At 42.9% G+C, this 22,514-nt stretch overlaps 1 long non-coding RNA gene across 1 annotated transcript in view; it reads right to left on the bottom strand.

Moving 5' to 3' along the window:
* Positions 1–412: 412 nt before the first annotated feature.
* The window catches only part of LOC115651354, a 35,355-nt gene continuing 13,253 nt past the window's right edge, over positions 413–22,514 (bottom strand). The window contains exon 3 of the long non-coding RNA XR_004000333.1: positions 413–575. This is a non-coding gene — a long non-coding RNA (uncharacterized LOC115651354). The remainder of the gene's footprint in view (positions 576–22,514) is intronic.

Raw genomic sequence — 22,514 nt, 5'->3', positions numbered from 1 at the left:
GCATAATATGTTGTTTTACTACTGCACGTAGTAAAAAATCATTCTTAGGTCCCAAAGCCAGAAAAAACAACACATGAAAGGACAAACTGACTACAAGTTCACTGCTTTGGATATAAAAAGGTATCTGGCAGGATGCTGTCATTTTTAGTCCATGTGTTTTTCATTTGAATTAGTTCATGTAAGGTTATTTCAAGGGGAGAAAAAATAATGTGATAAATCTCCTTAGGAATTAGAGCTGTGCAAGCTTGGGAAACTCGCTGGGCAAGCCAGCTTGTTTGGTCCTCCAAATTCAAAGGGCTCGAGAGCCTAATGAGAGCTTAATTAAAATCAATGTGAAAAAATTAAGCACTTTAAAAGTATTGTTTGGGGGATCGCAAAAACTCAGGCCACACAAAGTTGCTCATTTATTGCTTTGAAATTTTGTTCTGTTAACATTTTTTCTCTTCATCTGTAGGCCCCTCTTGCTATCTCTTCTGTCTCCATATAAAAGGAAACACACCCATGAAAGTGCTGTTTGGAGAGGCTTCATCAAGGCTTCTCTCATCTCCTCTTCTCTTTCCTCAGTTCCCCTGTTGCTGTTAGAAACAAAATTTAAGTGATAACGTCAGGCTTAGGTGCTCTTCCCCTCTCAGAAATCTATGGAAGTCTTTCCATGGATTTCAACAGGCTTTGAATCAGCCCCACTAGCATCATCTCCTGAGAGGTGCTGAGCACCCAGAAGTCCCACTGAAGTCAGTAGAAGTTCAAGATGCTCCACATCTTTCAGGATCAGGCTCTATGTAGAGATTCTCCCTTGCCATTCAAGATTTGGGCTTCCCTTCCACTCAGTAAACCTAACCCTCTTGTTCCAAACGAGTTCCCCATTTAGTGGCTTGTTTTGAGTCTGACTATTTATCTTTCACATCAGCAATTCCCTTAGCACATCTGTTTGGAGAAATTCAAACTCTTATAAACTCAGTGACACAGCTGTGGGGGGTTGTTTTGTGTACTAGTATTCACTGCAGGCCTGACTGTGCTCCTACAATAGACCAGTGTAAATACAGAGTAATTCAGTGGGAGCCAGTGGAGTTACACCAGTGTTAACAACATAAGCATGACTAGAGTCAAATCTTATGAGAACAACATGTGGAATGGTATCACACAGAGAACACAACAGCCCCTTGAGAGGTATTACTGTCTGTAGGCTTCCGATTGGACCTCCAGTCGTCTTCAATTAATTATCTATTTTTGCATGTAACAACTTTATCAGAGATGGAACAAAAATGTTTATGATCTGTGAACAAATGACTTTTTGTTTGCTTGTTTGTTTCTTTTTTCTTTGGCAAGAGAAGCTAAAATAAAATATAAAAATGCCGCCTGGGGTAGGGAAAAAAGCCACTTCCTGGAAAGTTTAATCCTGAACGCAGAATGTTGTGAACCTAGTTTTGTGCTATTATAACTTTATTTTGTAAACTGAGTCGAAACAACAAGCTGACAGATGACATGCAGTGCTCAACTCTTTTACTCCTAAATGAAGCTGTTCTAATTAGAGATTGAATCAGCCAGACCAATAGGTGTCAGATACCTCTGAAGGTGGATGACTTTGCCACTCCATGGATAATTTTTTGAATCAACCTTCTGGACAGCACAGCAGAGCTCTGTTCTTGGAAATCATTCTCTGAGAAACCATAATGAAGGAAGAACTTCCACAACAGGAGGCTGGCCCAGCCAGAATGCTTACTGGCTGCAGGATGATGCCAGTCACAGGAATACCACTTTTTGTTCTTGTTCGAAAGCGTTACGCTGTCCTGGAATCTTTAAGATCCCATCATCCCGCGAAGGATTTCCTTTTCTTCATGGTGAATTCCAGTGAATAACCATGAGCCTGCTTCTCTACTTACTTACATCCATTTTACAGTGCTGTAAAGTCCATTACAGTCAATAGGGTTCACTTGAAACTTACAACACTGTGACTGAGAGATGCATTTGGCCCACTGAATTTCTGTAAAAAAGATACTTTCTTCATGCAAGACCAGTAGAACATTAAAGCTCCAGTATTACATATAAATGTAACATTTTATTGTTTATATTTAGCGCTCTCTCTCCTGCTGCTGTGTACCAAGTTAGATTCCTTCACTTCCTGTCCCCTCCGACTGATGGATTTGAAGAGAGGTTTCCCACCTCTTAGAAGAGAGCTCTAACCACTGGGCTATGGGATACTCTGATGTGGGTCTGCCTCAATCTCTCCTGTTGAAATTGTTACACTTTGGATAAATAATTAAAAATAATCAAAGCAGGGGGACTGGATCCCAGGTCTCTCACCTTCCAGGTGGGTTATCTCTCTTTCTACTCCAATGACTTTGTAGAGGTGACAATATCTTCCTCCTTAAGCAACAATACCAGATGCAGGGGGGCTTGCTACTTAGCTCTGAGTCAATACTACGTGTTGTTTACCCTACTTTCCCTTTCCCAAATACTATTAATCAAAATATTTGTAAATACAATATTTGTTTCCAGAGGGGGAAAATAGCCACCCACAGCTGAGACTTTCATTTTACATAGGACTTTCAGGGGTTGAGTGGAGGTGGGTTTTTTCCATTGTTTTTGTTACTAGCCTTCGTTTTTAAGCAAAGCTGTTATGTTTTATGTAAGGCTCAGCTGAGGAAATCCAGCCAGCCTGCCGCTCTTCGGAGAGTTCAGTCACATACTCCCATCAGTTCAGGGTAACTAACGGCAGTCTTATTGTATTTCTTAAACAATAAACAATGACTCCATCTCTTTTTGAATTGCCTCTGAAAACAAATCTTTTCTCCTTTGCCTATAATTCTTCATTGTTCTCTCTCTCCCTCTCCCTCTATTATTTATTATTTAACTCTGTGAAGATGCTATACCAAGTGAGACCCAGAGTATAGGGACACACATAGTCGCTGACAGTGTGAATCATTGCAGAATATGATCAGAAGGGCCAAAATTCACTCTCAGTTATACCTTGATCCACCATATTTCTTTGGAAATACCCAGAATCTGATAACCTTGTACTGGCCTCTTAAGTATGCAGGGTGTGATGGGCTGAAGCTCTTGTGGAGCCAGGAGTTGAGAGGAAAAAGAGTTGATTGACAACATGGGCTGTCAATCATCCAGAGAAACATGGGAGAGGCTTCCCTTGCATACAAAGAGTTCCGATCAGGGAAGCCTTCTGTAAAACTCCCTGACTTCCAGCCAACAGTCTGAGTTGCAGGAGGAAGGATCACCTGGAGGAACCTGGGCCTGTTGGAGTTAAGTTATAGAAATAATTCTTTCTTTCTTTTACTCTGACTCTCTTTCTTCTTGGTAGTTTTTTAAAACCCCTTCACACGGGTTCTGCCTGATTTATTGGACAACCTTGCTGCTGTATTCTGTCACACTACGATTCCTTGTTGACCAGATTATGGAGGATAACTCGGACATGAAAGATGCTCTATAAGGCCCAGAGTTAGCAGGCTTAGAGTGATGGAACTCTGCTTCCACCTATGGGACAAAAGGCAAAAGCTAGCTCTGGTTGGCTTAATTTACATATAATAATTTCCCCCTAGTGCATGACTGTACAGTTTTTCAGGTTGTATCATTTGGAGTTTGGTTGTGTTCTGCTTTGGGCCATTATATTAAATGGTGCATTTAAATGTATTTGTGTAAAAGGGGGGAAATTATGAGAGAGAGAATTTTGGGAAAGGGTTTCACACTAAACTAAAAGGCAGTGGATTCTGGCAGACATAGAGAGGAAGAGTACTGTGAAAAATTAGTATACAGCAATCCTGCGGGTTTCCCATTCAGTGATCTGGGACTTTGTGCAGAGCAAAGTGCATTTTGCAGACCAGGATAGAAGCAGCAAGGACTTGACTCTGAAGGACCAAATTCTGCATAACTGAACTGGTAGCAGCAGAGTGGAACAATGTTGATAAATGCAAAGTAATACACTTTGGAAAAAATAACTCCAACTCTACACATACCGTGATGGGGTCTAAATTAACTGTTACTACTCAAGAAAGAGATCTTATAGTCATTGTGGATAGTTCTCTGAAAACATCCACTCAATGTGCAGCAGCAGTCAGAAAAGCAAACAATGTTGGGAATCATTAAGAAGGGGGTAGATAATAAGACAGAAAATATCATATTGCCTCTATATAAATCCATGGTACATCCACATCTTGAATACTGTGTGCAGATGTGGTCACTCCATCTCAAAAATATATATTGAAATTGGGAAAGGTTCAGAAAAGGGCAACAAATATGATTAGGGGTATGAAACAGCTGCCATATGAGGAGAGATTAATAACAGTGGGACTTTTCAGCTAAGAAAAGAGATGACTAAGGGAGATATGATAGAGGTCTATGAAATCATGACTGGTGTGAAGAAAGTAAATAAGGAAGTGTTATTTACTCCTTCTCATAACACAATAACTAGGGGTCACCAAATGAAATTAATAACCAGCAGATTTAAAACAAACAAAAGGAAATATTTTTCACACAACGCACAGTCAACCTGTGGAATTCCTTGCCAGAGGATGTTGTGAAGGCCAAGACTGTAACAGGGTTCAAAAAACAACTAGATAACTTCATGGAGGATAGGTCCATCAATGGCTATTAGCAATGACGGACAGGGATGGTGTCCCTAGCCTCTGTTTGCCAGAAGCTGGGAATGGGCAACAGGGGATGGATCTCTGTTCATTCCCTGTGGGGTATGTGGCATATGCCATTATTGGAAGACAAGATACTGTACTAGATGGACCTTTGGTCTGACCTAGTATGGATGGTCTTATGTTCTGATGAGCAGGACCTGGTGCTGTTGACCTATGTGAACTGAAGCAGACAGGCAGGGAGAACCACCTCTTAGCATGGTGACATTGCAGTGTGCCCTGTTAAGCTTTTGTTTTGTTTTATTTTTTGTTAGTTACAGCTTTACTTTTCTTTGAAATGGTATAGGGCATGATCTATCTCCCATTAAAGTAAATGGAAAGACACCCATCAAATTTAAAGGGAGCTAAATCATGCCATTGCAGAGTGAATCCTTGTTCATACAGCAGTGCTTTAAGTGACTACAGAATTACACATTTTCATACATAGCTGGTTTCAAAGACATTAACTAAAGAAGACAGTGTAATGAGATAAGGAAGCAAAGAATCCCTCTGATAATCACTTTAACCTGGGTATCAGTTTTGTTGAGACAAATGTTATCCATAAATAGAGAAATGAATCTGCTATGGAGCAATATCTAGGGGCGTAAGATGACTTAAGTGGAAAAAACAGGCGAGTCAGAAAGATGGAGTGATATCTGAGGAGAATGAAAGAAAAGAGACAGGGTTGTAGGGGAGAGTGAGGCAGGCTGTCCACCAACGCCCATGCATGGGACATCCGTTTGTCATCTTCTTTCCAGGAAAAATGTTTTAAAAGCCTTTAAAGTTTGCTGTATTTATTGGAGGTTTTGTGGTGGCATTTATGTGCATTTATGTAACTTCTGTAAATCTGTTGCTAATTGTTGCCTTTACTTTATTATTCCATTGTCCGATGCCCTCTGGTTACTTTTAATAAAATGCCACATTATGACTAACGTTTACTGTCCCCCCTCAGAGGTGCCTTTGTCTCACAAGTAAAGGAGGTTTGCTAACCAGGAGTCCAACCAGCATTCCTTGTGCACCCAAACTGCCCATCAAAGTCTATGGGACCTTTGAGTCTGCTGGATGCAGGACTGGCCTTAAGTCATCCTGGTGTTGGACCAAGCACACTAGGAGAGCAGAATGGTGCACACATGCTAGGGACATTAGAAAGGGATTGTGCCCCTGGGGAATAAAGTTCTGCACTGCCACTTACTCAGAGCAGTGACCAGACATAACAATGGCCATATTGTGTCAAACCAGTGGTCCATCAAGCCAAGTATCCTGTCTTCTGACAGTGGCCAGTGCTTTAGAGGGAATGAACAGAACAGGGAAATTTCAAGTGATCTGGTCCCAACTTCTGTCAGTTGGAGATTTAGGGACACCTGGAGCATGGGGATGCATCCCTGACTATTTAGGCTAATAGCCAATGATGGACCTATCCTCTATGAACTTATCTAATTCTTTTTTGAATCCATTTACATTTTGGCCTTCACAACATTCCCTGGCAACAAGTTCCACAGGTTGACTGTGTGTTGTGTGAAATACTTCCTTATGTTTGTGTTAAACCTTCTGCCTATTAATTTAGTCGGGTGATCCCTGGTTCTTCTGTTATGTGAAGGGGTAAATAATACTTCCCTAATCATTTTCCCCACATCATTCATGATTTTATAGACCTCTATCATATTTGCCCCTCAGTGGTCTCTTTTCTAAGATTAATAGTCCCAGTCTTTTTAATCTCTCCTCAGTTGCAAGCTATTATATACCCCTAATCATTTTTGTTACCCTTCTCTGTAACTTTTCCAATTCTAAAATATCTTTTTTTGAGAAGGAGGCAACCAGAGCTGTACTCAATATTCAAGGTGTGGGTGTACCATGGATTTATGTAGTGGCATTATGGTATTTTCTGTTTTATTATCTATCCCTTTCCTAATGGTTCCTGAAATGCTGTTAGTGTTTTTGTCTGCTGCTGCAGATGTTTTCACAGACTGTCTATAATGACTGCAAGATCTCTTTCTTGAGTGGTAACCTCTAATTTAGACACCATTATTTTGTGTATATATAGCTAGGATTATTTCTGCTCCCCCCCACACTATCGATATCTCTCCATTATGAAAACTGACCTTTTTTTCCTATCCTTTGTTTCCTATATTTTAATCTGTAATGAAAGTACCTTCCTTCTTATACTGTCTGCTTAGCTTGCTTAAGAACCTTTGGTGAAGGCCATTGCCAAAGGCTTTGTGAAAGTTCAAGTACACTACATCCACTTGACAACCCTTGTCCACATTCTTTTTGACCCCCCACAAAGAATTCTAATAGATTGCTGAGGCACGATATCCCTTTACAAAAGCCAGGCTGACTCTTCCCCAACATATCGTGTTCATCTACGTGTCTGATAAGTCTAGTCTTTACTATAGTTTTAATCAATTTGCTTGATACTGAAGTTAGGCCTACTATAATTGCCAGGATACCTGTTATCCTCCAGTCATCTGGTACAAAGGCTGGATTAAAGCAATAGGTTGCATTTTACAGTCAATAGTTCTGCAATTTCACATCTGAGTTCCTTCAGAACTCTTGGGTGAATATCATCTAATCCTGGTGACTTATTACTGTTTAATTTAACAATTTGTGCCAAAATCTTCTGTATTCACACCTCAGTGTGGGACAGCTCCTTAAAAAGACTGTCTAAGGTGTGGGGATTTCCCCCACATCCTCTGCAGGAAAGACTGATGCAAAGAATTAATTTAGCTTCGCTGCAATGGTCTTGTCTTTCTTGAATGCTCCTTTAACATCTTAATAGTCCAGTGGCCCTACTGATGGTTTGACATGCTTCCTGCTTCTGATATATTTAATATTTTGCTGTTATTTTGTGTGTCCTTAGCTAGTTTCTCTTCAAATTCTTTTTTTGCCTGCTGTATTATACTTTTACACTTGACTTGCCAGAGTTTATATTCCTTTCTGTTTCCTGACTAGGATTGACTTCCAATTTTTAAAAGATTCCTTTATGCCTCTAAGTGCCTGTTGTATTCAGCTCTTTGGCCATTATCGCATTTTTGGTCATCTCACTGTTTGTTTGTTTTTTTAAATTGGTGTATACATTTAGCTTGAGCCTCTATTATGGTGTTCTTAAATAGTCGCCATGCAGTTTGCAGACATTTCATACTTGTGACTGTTCCTTTTAATAGCCATTTAACTAGCCTCCTCCTTTTGTGTCGTTCCTCTTTTTGAAGTTAAATACTACCGTGGTGGGTTTCTTTGGTATTCTCCCCCCTACAAGGATGTTATATTTAATACATTGTGGTTGCTGTTAGTGAGCAGTTCAGTTATATTCATCTCTAGGACCATATCTGTGCACCATTTAGGACTAAATCAAGAATTGACTCTCTCCTTGTGGATTCCAGTAGTAGCTGTTCCAAGAAGTGTTGATATTTACGGTATCTAGAAATTTTATCTCTGCATCCCTTTCTGAGGTGATATGTTCCCAGCCAATATGAGGATAGTTGAAATCCCCCTTATTATTGCATTTTCTGCATTTGCAGCCTCTTTAATCTCACTGAGTAGTTCACAATCAGCATCCTTTCTGGGCAGACAGTCAGTAGTATATTCCTACAGCTATACTCTTATTGTCCAGGCATGGAATTTCTAGCCATAGAGATTCTATGGTACAGTTTGATTCATTTATTTTTAAAATTTATTAGACTCTATGCTTTCTTTCAATTTAGTGCCACTCCCCCACCAGTGCGACCTATTCTGTTATTCCTATACATTTTGTACCCTGATATTACCTTTCTCATTGATTATCTTCATTCTACCAAGTTTCTGTGATACCTGTTATATCTCTATCCTAATTAAATGCCAGATACACTAGTTCCCCCATCTTAGTATTTAGCATTTATATATTTTTATATATGCACATTATATATTCTAGCATTTATATACAAGCACTTGTACATTTTGTAAATATTTAGTTGCTTGCCTTCATATGTTTTATTTAAATGAGACTCTTTTATGTTTGACTGTTCCTCATTAGCTCCTACTTGTACGTTACCAACTTCTTTCCTATCCTCTTCACTAGAATATAGAGTTCACTCTTTAATAAATTCTTCCTAAGGAATGTCTCTGCCCAAACCGTGTGCTCCTAGAATCATAGAATATCAGAGTTGGAAGGGACCTCAGGAGATCATCTAGTCCAACCCCCCCTAATAATTGAATTCCCCATTGCTTTTCCTGGTAACTGGGGTTCCCTCTCCAGAAGGGGTATCCTCAGTGTGAGTGGATATTGTGACATCATCTGGAAAGAGGGCCCCAACTATGGGATTGTTTCCCTCCGTTCCAGCTTAACGTTCTCCTCCTCTGAGACTTTAACCCTCCTTTACTGCATGGAGGCTAGCAGACTGGGGGTGGGACTTGGACTGCTGCATTGTGTCCCCGAAAGTGTCCTTTATATACCTCTCTGTTTCCCTTAGCTCCTCCAGTTCAGCCACTTGGACCTCTAGAGCCCATACTGTATCTCTGAGGACCATGAGAGGCTCGTCTCATATGCACACATACACCATCTGCCCACGAGGCCGGTAATTGTAAACACTGCATTCAACTTAGATGCAGCCCCTTTGTACCTGAGGAGTGGTGTTGTCGAACACAGTCTTCATCTCAGAGCTTTAGATAATCTTTTAGAAATCCTAGGCCCAGGCCATTAAGCTCCTTGAGGATAAAGACAGAGATCTTGAATTTAATTTGATATTCTTTAGGAAGCTGCTGTAGAGAGCAGAGGAACAGGTAGGACAGATTTGATGTGCTCATGGTAGCCCATGTTGCTAATGCAATACACTGCCTAGTTCTGCACTAAGGGCTGATAGCTTCATGTCAAGGTATATTGCTTTTCTGTAGTCCAGATGGGAGGCAAACCCCAGATCTGTGGAGATGTAAGAGACCTTAAAAAGTGAAATTCTGTTGCACCAACAAAAAAAAGGATCCACACTTGCTCTGCTTCAGGTTTTGCAGGAGAAACACAGAACTCTTGGCATTTAAAGCCCTTCATTTGTCACTAATATGATATTAAGATCACATATAGGGTTGCCAGGCATCCGGTTTTCGACTGGAATGGAAAAGGGATCATGGCGACTCTGGTCAGCACTGCTGACCGGGCCTTTAAAAGTCCAGTCGGCAGCGCAACAGGAGCCTGGGGCTAAGGCAGGCTCCCTTCCTGCCCTAGCTCCATGTGGCTCCCGGAAAAAGATGCCAGGTCCCTGCACCCCAGATGCATGGGTGGTCAGGGAGGCTCCGTGTGCTGCCTCCTCCCCTTCCCCGCACCGATGGCCAGCTACATAGTCCCCATTGGTCAGGAATTGCAACCAATGGGAGCTGCGGGGGCAGCGCTTGTGGGCATGAGGGCAGCATGGGGAGCCTCCCTGGCTGCCCATGCATCTAGGGGCTGCAGAGACCTAGAGGCTGCTTCCCAGGAGCCATGGTAAGCACCACTGGGACCCTGCAGCCCTGCTGCACCCCAAACCCTTGCCCCAGCCTCGAGTCCTCTCCCGCAACCAAAATCTGCCCTGGAGCCCACACACCCCCAGCTGGAGCGCTGAACCCCCCTGAACCCCAACCTCCTGACACAGCCCAGAGCCCCCTCCTACACCGCAAACTCCTCATCCCTGGCCCCACCCCAGAGCCCGCAGTGCCAGCTAGAGTCCTTAACCTCCTCCACACTCCAACCCTATGCCCCAACCTGGAGCCCCTCCTGCACCCCAAACCCCTCATTTATGGCCTCACTCAGAACCTGCACTCCCAGCCCAGAGCCCATACCCCTTGCCACAGCCTGAAACCTTCATCTCTGGTCCCACAACAGAGTCCGCCCACCCCCAGGCAGAGCCCTCACCCACCTCACTGCACCCCACCTCCCTGCCTCAGCCCAGTGAAAGCAAGTGAGGGTGGGGGAGAGTGAGCAACATAGAGAAGAAGAATGGAGTGAGTGGTGGGGGGGGTCTTGGAGAAGGGGAGGGAAGGGCCAGGTCAGGGGGTGGGTCAGGGGTGTTCGGTTTTGTGCAATTAGAAAGTTGGCAACCCTAATCACATACCTGTTCTAGTAGGGACAAATTCTACTCTCATTTTCATCAGTATAAAATATACTTTTTTATTTATTATTTGTATGACAACACAACTGAGACTGGGCAAGGGCGTGGTCCAGTGTGGTTGGCACTGTACATACACATAGAATGACATAGAATCTGACCTGAAGAGCTTACAGTCTGCCTTGACAAAGGGTAGGATGGGACTCAGAAGTGAACTGCCAAGGTCACACGACAGATCAGTGGCAGAATCAAGAATAGAATCTAGGCCTCCTGACTCCCAGTGGTCTTTCAGTAAAACTACACTGCTGCCCCATGGAGTCAATGGAAATCCTCTGGATTTGGACTAGTGTAAATGAGAATAGACTGGTGCTTTTAATGATTTGGATTTTAAGCACTTTTTAAATGACCTTATTTTTTAAAGCATTTAATTGCACTTTTAAATGAATGTATGTTTACTTTCAAGGATGCTGTCTGAGCAGCGCTGTTAGAACCAGAAGAGGGTGTGTCAGCTGCTCTGTGAGAAACACTGGACATTGAAGTGACAGTGAGCAAGAAAATAAACAAGCCTTGTTAAGACAATGACATGCCCATCTTCTACCTCTCTTTTGGCTGCTGGCCACATAACTTGCATGCAGAGCAAAGAGTTTTATGAATCGTGCAGAGTATAGATGTACTTTATTTGGAATGATGTGTGATCAAGTGAATTTACATAAACAACATAAAAGACATGCAATATAATATGCTCATGATGAATTTCATGCCCCAATATTTTGACAAGTGATGATGGTTCTTTGATGGCACTTTCTCTACATCTAACAGTTATTCATAAAGATGTATGGAGTCTTTGAATGTGTTGAAATCCCCTGTAATAAATGAAATACTACCACCTATCATAAACAGATAGTTAAGGGTTAATGCCTCTTTTACCTGTAAAGGGTTAAGAAGTTCACCTAGTTTAGCTGACACCTGACCAGCGGAACCAATGGGCGAACAAGATGTTTCAAAAGGAAGGAGGAAAGTTTTCCTTTGTTTAGAGTCTCAGTTTCAGCCGGAGTGAAAAAGATCAAGGAACCAGCCTCTTATTAGAGTAAGTTTTAGAAAGGGATAAAAAGGTTTATGTTTATTTTCTTTGCTAATCTCTCCCAGAGAGTAGCTGGCATGCTAATCTCTCTTTTACCTTTCTTTTCTTTAATTAAAAGCCTTCTTTTTAAATACCTGATTGATTTTTTTCCTTGTTTTTAGATCCAAGTGGGTTGGTTCTGGATCCACCAGGAGTTGGTGGGAGAAAGGAGGGGAGATGGTTAATTTCTCCTTGTTTTAAGATCCAAAGGGTTTGGATCTGTGTTCACCAGGAAATTGGTGAAGTCTCTCAAGGCTACCCAGGGAAGAAAAGTAGTGCTTGGGGGTGGTGGCAGCGATATCAGATCTAAGCTGATAATTAAGCTCAGAAGTGTCCATGCAAGTCCCCACATCTATACCCTAAAGTTCAGAGTGGGGAAGGAACCTTGACATGGTGAGCAGCAGTGAGGGATTTGTTAGGAACCAAAAGCCAGAGATGCTGGGGAAGCAGTGAAGGAGAGATACCCTGAAGGCAAACAGATAAGAGATTCTAACAGAGGGCTTTTTGTTACAAGAGAAGCTCCAGCTGTGATCACTGGAGGGTCATTAACATATTGCCAAGGCAAGTAACAAAAACCTGTTTTACTTGTTTTTTTTCTAAAGAGTCACATTACAGTAACCAAAGATTCCAAGCTGTTTCCCACCCCCTCCTCAGATAGCTAAGGTAGACCAGGGGGAAAATATCAGGCAAAGAAAAAAAAACCCATCCAACAGCAGCTAGAATTAGCTAAACTCCAGGCTGAGGAGAGCCAAATGGAACATAACAGACAGATGGCCAGGCTGAGGCTGCCCACAAAAGAGCTATGGAGGAGAAACAAAAAGAGATGGAGGTGAGAGAAAAAGAGATGGAGGCAAAACAAAAAGAGATGGAGGAGAGGGAAAGAGAGAGAAAGCATGAACTGGAATAAGCAAGGGCTAAGCAGGATGTACCAGCCAACCTTAACAACCCTTCTCCAGGTACTGCTTTCCATCCCAGAAAATTCCCCACCTACAAGGCAGGTGATGATACTGAGGCCTTCTTAGAAAATTTCAAAAGGGCCTGCCTTGGGTACAGCATCTCTACAGACCAGTACGTGATGGAGCTGAGGCCACAGCTCAGTGGACCCTTAGCAGAGGTGGCGGCTGAAATGCCTAAGGAATGCAGGAATGATTATAAACTTTTTCAAACCAAGGCCAGAATCAGAATGGGGCTAACACGTGAGCATGCCTGTCGGTGGTTCAGAGCCCTAAGGTGGAAACCAGATGTTTCATTCACCCGACACGCCTACCATATTGGAAAGAATTGAGATGCCTGGATATCAGGAGCAAGTGCTGAATCTCTGGAAGCTCTGTCCTTCCTAATGCAAATGGAGCAGTTCTTAGAGGGTGTTCCTGAGGAAATAGAAAGGTACACCCTAGATGGGAAGCCCAAAACTGTAACCGAGGCAGGGGAGATTGGAGCCAAATGGGTGGAAGTGGCAGAAAAAAACAACTACTAGCAGTTGGAGTGAATATCAGAGAGGGCAAACCAAAGCTAAACCCTATCACCAGGGACAACCCAAGGCCCCACCTACAACCCAAGGAAAGCCCCAGACACCTTATTGTCCCACCTCACCAGTCTACAGCAACTCACCTCGGCCCAGCGACCAGTCAGCTGGGTGAAGTTTTAAATGTAATGAACTGGGACATATAAAGGCCCACTGCCCCAAGAACCCCAATCGATTACAGTTCATTACACCACAGTCACACCAAAGATCCCCAGGCTCAGATGCCTCTCAAATACACTCGGAGCGAAGGGAAACCTTGAGAGTGGGCGGAAAGAAGGTTATCACGTGGAGAGACACTAGGGCACAAGTGTCAGCTATCCACCAATCCTTAGTGGACCCCAAATTCATCTACCCAGAGGCCCAAGTGACAATTCACCCATTCATGTCAAAATCTTTAAACTTGCCTACAGCTGAGTTGCCTGTCCAGTACAAGGGCTGGTCAGGAATGCGAACTTTTGCAATCTATGACAATTATCCCATCCCCATGCTACTGGGGGAAGACCTGGCCAACCATGTGAAGCTGGCCAAGAGGGTGGGACTGGTCACAAGCAGCCAGGCCAAGCAAGCTTCCACACCCATCCCTGTCACCACCCAACATACTTAAGACACCAGGCTTTACTGGTGAAGACAAAAAACATTTAAATAATAAGCATATACCAAAAATGCTGGGGAAGAGGGTCACACTGGTTAAGAAATTAAAAAGGACAAATCCAAATAGGGGGGAAAAAGGGAACATATTGATGTGCTGATTGAAAGTAAAGCTGGAGTTAACCAGACCAGTCACCACCGGAAACATTCTAAACATGGCAAACAGTCTAAAACCAATTGCTCAAACAGTAAGACTAATGAAGGCCGTAATTATTTGTTTTTTATTTATGTAAGTAACTGGGTACTTATTTTGTTTTTCTTGCCTGCTTAAAATAGAATGAACTAACATGGCTTCTGGATTTGGAGGAAGGCTAGGAAAAATAAAAGGAAGTCAGAGATCAAAATATTTACAGTTAACATTTATCCATTTGTCATATCCCAGCCCTTTCCTCTGATAATTTGGCTGCTTATCTTCAGGGAACATCTGAGCTTCTTGTGGTTAACCTCATCATTAGTTGAAAGTGCATTGGATAATAAGTTGTGTCATCAAGTGATTTGCATCACTTCTCTGTCAATGGCCCACCACGAGATCAGGGAAAACAGAGTGATGAAATATCTGGATTTATCATGCCAGAAACATTTGAAACAGAATAGTTTACTCTTATTAACACAATTTGCTTAAAATCCTGGACCCATTAAATCAAGTTTTGCCACTGCCTTCAGGGGCCCAGAATTTCACCCTCTATCTTTCCATAGTAGCTTTTTCTTAATCCCAATACTGTCACTCATTGGTGTGCTATTATTATTGTTTTTATTGCATCAGCACTCAAGAGTGTTATGCAGTGTATTAACACAGAGGCAGTCATGGTCCCTGCCTCATAGAGCTTAGAAGAGTCATCTCTCTCTCACACTCTCTTTATTAACCCTTGCATTTATTTTTACTTTTCAATACAAACAGAAAATGCAGAATTATAAACTTAAAATTTTTATCTGTAACACTCAGAAGAGTGGCAAAATACATAAGCAAAAACTATTTTTCACAAACTTAATAATAAACTATAAAATTGAAGGAATCAATACTTTGCAGGTAACAGGGGGACAACACAGACAAGCAGCAGTGCTGGAACAATTTGTATAGTGTGGGTTCTGAAAGCCATTGAACCAAACTGTAAACCTCCTGTATGATGGAAACCACTTCAAGCCAGGGCGTGCTGCAGCACCCTCAGTACGCCTAGTTCCAGCATCTATGCAGACAAGGCAGGGAGGGGATGTATGAAAGAAAGGCAGGAAATAGAGAGGGGGAGAAAGAAGGGGAAGAAGGGCTGGGCCAACTCCTGGGCCTTCAGGTGTTCCTTAGTTAAATGCCTCTAAAAATTAAGCCCAGATATCTTTAAACTCATGTAGTTGAGCCCTGCGGCAAAAGGTGGCCTTTTCTTTGGCCCTCAGGCACTGGGGTCAGAATACTATTGCTTTACTCTGTGCAGGGCCGGTGCAAGGATATTTTGCGCCCTAGGCAAAACTTCCATCTTGCGCCCCCCCCCCAAAAAAAAATCACATACATTATACACAATACACGGTCACAGAGTAACATGTTATAATTTAGAATTTATGTTTCCACGCTTTAAGTTTAGCAAATTTAGAAACAAGTTCCTCCAAGTCAATGCTGTGAGCAATGTCATGTTCTATTGACAAGGTAGATAGCCCAACAAGTCTTTGTTGCAACATTGATGTTCGCATATATGTTTTTATCAACTTGAGCTTCGAGAAGCTTCGCTCACCACTGGCCACAGAAACTGGGACAGTCAAGAGGATGCGAAGAGCAATAACTGTGTTAGGGACACTATCTGTCAGCTTATTTTCCCATATGAAGTTCAATACATCTTGCGGTGATGAACTCCTTTGGACTCGTCTTGCAATAGCTTGCAATTCACTGCACAAGTCAAAGGCATCAATATCTTTGGATTCACCATGTTGCAAAGCTTTCTCCAGATTCAAGCAATGTTCCATAATTTGCTCTGGTGTTTTATTTTGCAAACTGTAAACATCATATATGAAGCCAAATACTGAACTAATTTGCTGCATCATTGTGAACCTTTCTTCAACCGAATGTATTGCTGTGTCAATGACTGCAAAGTAAAAGTTCACTTTGAATTTTTCTTTCGGATCATAAATAGGTTCGTCATCTGCTTCATATGTGAACTGCTTCCTCTTCTTTCTAATACGGATTGGATCTGGTTCAAAAAGTGCCGGTACATCCAACTCCTCCGCAAGTTCACCTGCATCTACCAATGTTTTCTCAAAGGCTGCGTCACTTCTGCGGCCCACAAGAAACTTCTTAATTTCTCCAAGTTGATTAATGGCATCACATATATCAAATTCTTTTGCCTGAAGTTGTTCGCTAGTTGTGTTGATCTCAAACAATATGTCATACCACAAAACAAGAGAAACAAGAAACTTGAAACTAGAAATGGCTTTTGTAAGAGCCTTTGCATCAACTCGTGATGTATTGCCAGATGATCCTGTCAGAGTATTGTCTTCATAGATGTCTACCAGAGCATCACAGATGTCACCAATGAAAGCAGGATGAAAAAGCCCCCCCTTCCCCCCAAGAAGACCTAAGACATGATGGCTGGATACATAAACAGACACCTGTCCCTCACAGGCACTACCTCATAACATGCCAATTTTGCTCAGGACAGAACATCATAGAGGAATACTATGCATTCAGTGGTCTCTACACTGGCCAAGCAACAGCATGACAACTAACCTAACCAGTCCATCCAACTATTTTGACTGCTTCTTAGGCACTGGTGAGGGGTAGCGGTGCCAGACTGAGCCCAGTGATGGGTGCACTACAAATCTACAAACTGAGGCAAGGTGCTGGGCCTAGAGTCCTGCTGAGACTGCTGTCCTGCACCAAGTGGAGCACAGCCTCCATGAGGAGAAAACTCAAACAAATATCATGCTCCTTCTGCATGGTTCCCCCAAGCACTTCTTCAGGCAGCTGCTATGGGGGTCACTCACAGGCTTAGGCCTGCCTGTTGCAGGCAAAACACAGCAGCAGGGCTTAAAACTCAGACAGGGCCACCCAGAGGACTCAGGGGGCCTTGGGCAAAGCAAAATCAGGGGCCCCTTCCATAAAACATTTGCAATACTATAGTAACATGTATTAGGAAATGTAAAAAATAACTAGTGAAATACATTCAAAAATTAATTTGTAATAATTTGAAAATAAACTAAATACACTATGTAAAAACATTAAAAGCTGTAATGGTATGTATACATTTGCAATTACATAATGGGCAGTTGTTGGGTGATTGTGATAGTTGGTACCAATGGGCTGTCGTTGCCTAGGGGTGGTGCTGTTGTTGCCCACGGCTGGTGGGGAGCTGGGCTCTGGGTTCAGGGGTGCCCAGCTCACAGGGGCTGGGCTCAGGGATGTGGGGAGATAGGGTCAGGGGGGTGTCCAGCTCAGAGGGGCTGGGCTCAGAGCTGGGGGTCAGGGCTGTTGGAGGGATGGGGTCAGGAGGTTTCCAGCTCAGAGGGACTGGGCTCGGAGCTGGAGGTCAGGGCTGTGGGGGGGATGGGGTCGAGGGGGTTTCCAGCACAGAGGGACTGGGCTCGGAGCTGGGGGTAAGGGCTGTGGGGGGATGAGGTCAAGGGGGTTTCCAGCTCAGAAGGACTAGGCTCGGAGCTGGGGGTCAGGGCTGTGGGGGGGATGGGGTCAGGGGGGTGCCTGGGGGCACTGGGGCAGCTCAGCTCTGCAGGCTGCTGTTCTCTCCAGCCATCCAGGCACAAGGGGAGCAGGAGCAGGGACCAGCCAAGGACCAAGGGGGCAGGAGCACAGGCACCTGAGGCCGACCTGTGGGGAGGCACTTGCTTACCTTGCCCAATGCATGAGCGCTAGAGTCCTCTTTCTTCCTCCGCTCCACCAGACCACTTCTGAGGCTCTTTTCTTCTCCGTGCCTCTCGCTGGGGCTGACGTGGAGACTGAGCCAGGGGGCAGCCAAGGCTTTCCTCCAGAAGCGAAGCCCTGGTGTTGCGCTGCTGTTGCAGGGCCCCTGCCACGTGCCCTAAGCAGAGCTGCGCAGCTCTGCCCAGCCACCGGCGCCCCCGCCGGCAACGAGAAAAATTGCAGAAGCTGGAGCCCCTGCCCTGGGAGGGAGAGGGATTCTGAGCCTCCGCCTGCAGCTCAGGGATTCCCCTGGGTCAGTGCAGCCACCGTCTGCCCGAACCTCTTTGAGGAGGGCTCAAAAAAGAATTGGATATGTTCATGGACGATAGGTCAATCTCTGTGTATTAGTCAAGATGGTCAGGGACACATCCCATGCTTTGGATGGCCCTAAACCTCTGACTGCCAGAAGCTGGTACTGGATGACAGGGGATGGATCATTTGATAAAGTGCCCTGTTCTGTTCATTCCCTCTGAAGCATCTGGCACTGGCCACTGTTGGATGACAGGATACTAGGCTAGATGGACTGGTCTGAACCAGTATGATCATTTTTATGTTCTTATGTAGTGTTTGCAGTGTTCACTACATACTAATTTTTTGTTGTTAAAAACATAAACATCTGTAATACAATTGCCATTCAAGAGCCTGTGAAGAACACTCCAGCTCTTTATCCCAGGTTCCAGCAATATCTTCAAGACTCAGAGTCCTTTTTAACCAAAAAGCCATATATGGATCACATGAGATGAGAGAGTTTGTGGAGTATCTCTACTACACACTGTACTTCAGGGGTGTCAGTCCAGGGCATCCAGGTTAAGGTGATGTCAATAAATGCTTCAGCTGTATAAACATATGCGGCCAGGACGTTATCCTGATCTTGTAACACCTGGAATGGAACTATCCCTGCATCATCAATTGAAAGAGGTGTATATAATGCTTCTCCTCTCTATCCATTTGCTCAATGTGATTTAGTGGTTGCTAATCTGTAGATCAGAATTATTCCAGATAGTGATTTTTTTTATGGCATGGGAGATGAAAATGGAATCTGTTGGCCAAAAGGATTCATGCTTTCCTGGTGCCCAATGCAGAGAGCATTGTTTTTTCTCTATAGGGTAGAATGATGAGCCCGAGAGCCCCATTAAGGGACCAATTAATTCCCTTTCAATCCATCCATAAAGAAATGTTATTATTTGCATTGGAACCAGCGAGAGGCCTGAGACATAGGCAGAGACAATATAATAATTCTGAAGGTCTAGGAATGGGGAACTGAAGTTTCCATCAAAATAGCCAAGTGCTTTGCCCCAGACCCCATATAAATGTCTTGATAATTTTATTTAATCTCTTAAAATAAAATGGTGAGATGATGACAGGTAGCCCACTCAAAATGTACAAATATGTATGTAAGGCATTTGTCTTCACTATGTTGATTTTCCTCCAGGGGCTCAAAGAAAGTACTCACCACAGATTGCTTTCTGTAAGCTGTAGAAAGGTGGGTTCTAAAGTCATTTTTACAATTTTTTACAAGACTGCTTGGAACTATCCCCAAGTATTTAATTGCCGCTGACCAGCTATCAAAGTCTGCATGGGAGAAAGCCCTGCTATAAGGTAGCTAAGTGATTTAAAGTAGTTCCAGCTTTGCTCAATGCTATAGCCTGAAATTGAACCTCAATCTTGGAAAAATGCTAGAAGGGCTGGGATTGTGGGTTTGGTTTTCATTATAAACAAAAGAGCATCATTTGCATTTAATATAAAACAGTCCTCCAGTGGGCCAATCTGAACAGCGTGAATATTTGGGTCAGAGTGCATAGTACTGCCATGGGCTATAGAAGCAGATTCAACAAGAGAGGGGCCAATGGACAAACCCTGTCTGCTGCCTTTGAGGAGGTTCAATTAATCTGAAATTAGGCCATAAATCTCCAGAGGGGATATAGTATGTATTCCCAGTTCACTTAATCAAAGGCCTTTGTTGCATCCAAGGAGAGAAGTGTTGGGGGATCAGGGACATCAAACCACACTGCTATTATATCTGCTAACTGTCTTAAACTATCCAAGCCATGCTAGGCTTTAATAAATCCCATCTGGGTTGGATGTATGATATTGGGCACAGCTTCTTCCAATCTACCTCCAAAACTTTGTGCCAATATTTTCACATCATTATTAATTAGGGAGATTGCTCAGGATCTCATGTCATGCTCTATCCAGAGTGGAAATAACTTTTAACTAAGGCCTCCCTCACGGTACAGGGAAAGAGTAACCTCCTGCAGGGACTTGTGGAATAGGGTAAGCAGATTGCCTGCAAGGGGTTCAGAAAAATATTTATAAAAATTAACAGGAAAGCCATCTGGGCTGGAAGCCTTACACACTTTCATGAATTGCAGGGTTTCAACAATCTCAGCTGATGATTTGGTATCCAAGTTCCCCTGCTGGGCCAGAGAGTTGGGACATTTGTATTTTAGCAAAGAAAGTTCCCAGGGCCTCGAGCGAATGGACAGAATCAGAATTGCATAGATTCTTGTAAAAATATTAAAGATGTGTTTATTTATATTGTTGAGTGCAGAACATATTAAATTATGCTTACCTCAGGTTCCGTTGATTCCCACAGCTGTTCTTTGCTGTAGACAATATGCTAGCAGTCTACCTGCCTTTTTCTCCAATTGCCAGAAGTCTTGACAAAAACTTATTGAGCTCATACCTGGTTCTAGTCAGAATGTGTAGGAATTATGAGAAAGGATTCCTGGTCCAGGTCCTTGACTTTTCTTTCAAGAAACACCATGTTTTCCTTCTGTTCCCTTTTTTTAGATTCAGTAAAGCTAATAATTCTGCTTCTAAGAAAGGCTGTTAAAGTTTCCCCAAAAAAAGCTTGCTTGAGGGATTTGAGGGCTCATTGATATCCAGGAAGATGCTCATTTGCTTCTTCATACACATCTTGAAATGAAGGTCTAAAAGCAGTGAGGTATTAGAAGTAAATTGTAGGGCAACGGGAGCATGATCACAGATCACTATTGCACCAGTTGAAGAGTTACATACTGATTGGACTAGCTCCCCTGAGATTAGAAAAAAGTTAATCCATGAATATGTATTAAGGGCAGGGGAGAAAAATATGTAATTTCTTTCTATTGGGGTCATGAGCCACCACACATCATACAGTTCTATATCCATTCTCCTGGATTCCAGTGCTCTTCTGGACCTGGTTTGCTTACAATTACTATGGGATGATAGACCTGTTGGCTCTAGAACCTCATTAAAGTCACCTGCATTTATCATGGGGATGAATCTCTGTGCAGCACAGCAAAGAATCTATGAAAAGTCTCAAACACATCTATATAGCTGGCATTCCTGAAATTAACTACAAATTAAATTTTTACTTTTTATTTATTTATCTTAACTAACTCTGTGTACCAGGAATATTTGCTTTAGTCCCTAATTCAGGAAAGCATTTAAGCACATGCTTAAATGCTTTCCTGAATCAGGACTTTAGTGACTAACATGAAGAAATGGTGTCTCCTACACATATAGCCTTGTTTTTTTAAATGCCCATCTACCCACCCATCTGTCTCTCTCTCCATCCATTTGTTTCCAGTGCACCCATCACCAAGGTATTTTAAGCAAGATGATCAGCTTAGGACTCACTGTACCTCTGGTGGGTCATCAAGGATAAAGCATCAAATATACTTCCAGCATAATAAGTTCATATAAACTGTGCACTGTATAACCCAAAAGAGGAAACTTAGGTGGCTCCTCTTCCATCTTTCCCTTCCCCATACTATTGACAGAAAATGTTGTCTCTTCACAAGCATTGTCTAAAATCCTCCTACTGTAACATTTACCATCATTCCAACATTTACCAGCGTACCAAGTTGATATGGGTTTTTTAAATGGCTGAGGCAAATTTTCCCACATTCTACATGTTATGTTGCTAAGTGACACTTGGCAATGCATATTACATATTGCTGCTCCTTCTCTGAGCTGGCAACATTTTGTATGCTACGTTCCAAATGTCAGTGTAGATCGATGTCATCCTGTAAGGATGTGCATTTGAACTAGAAGAGACCAAATGATTGGTAATATCTTATGCAGTATTGTTGTAGCCATGTCAGTCCTAGGATATTAGAGTGACAAGGAGGATGAGGCAATATCTTTTCTTAGACTAACTTTTGTTGGTGAGAGAGACAAGCTTTCGAACTTACACAGAGGTCTTCTCACCCACTTTGTCTCTCTGGTAATATCTTAGGCAGTTTTATTAATATCAAAACTTTGACAAGTTATTAGTAAGGTTAAATTTTTTGTCACAGTTACTTTTAGTAAAAGTCACGGACAGGTCACAGGCAATAAACAAAAATTCATGGAAGCCTGCAGCCTATGTGTGACTTCTATTAAAAATAATGGGCAGGGTTGATGGGGGGGACGACTAAAGCCCAAGTGTGGGAGAAGAGAGCCCAAGCTCACAGAGCTTCAGGTCCCCATGGTGGCTAAGAGCTCTGCGCCCCCTCGCACTTGTGGCGGCTAACATACCCAGGGTGCCTCCTCTGCCCATGGTAGCTGATGGCTTCAGGGTGCCTATGGTGGCTCAGATGTCTGGGGTCAGCAGCTCAGAGCTCCAGGTCCCCCTGCCACCCACAATGGCTAATGGCTCCTGAGTGAAAGTTATGGAATCTGT

Source organism: Gopherus evgoodei, chromosome 4 (assembly GCF_007399415.2).
Source record: "Gopherus evgoodei ecotype Sinaloan lineage chromosome 4, rGopEvg1_v1.p, whole genome shotgun sequence".
In the NCBI taxonomy this organism is placed as follows: Eukaryota; Metazoa; Chordata; order Testudines; family Testudinidae; genus Gopherus; species Gopherus evgoodei.
The sequence above is the reverse complement of the archived record's forward strand: the minus strand, read 5'-3'. Positions and strand labels throughout refer to the sequence as shown.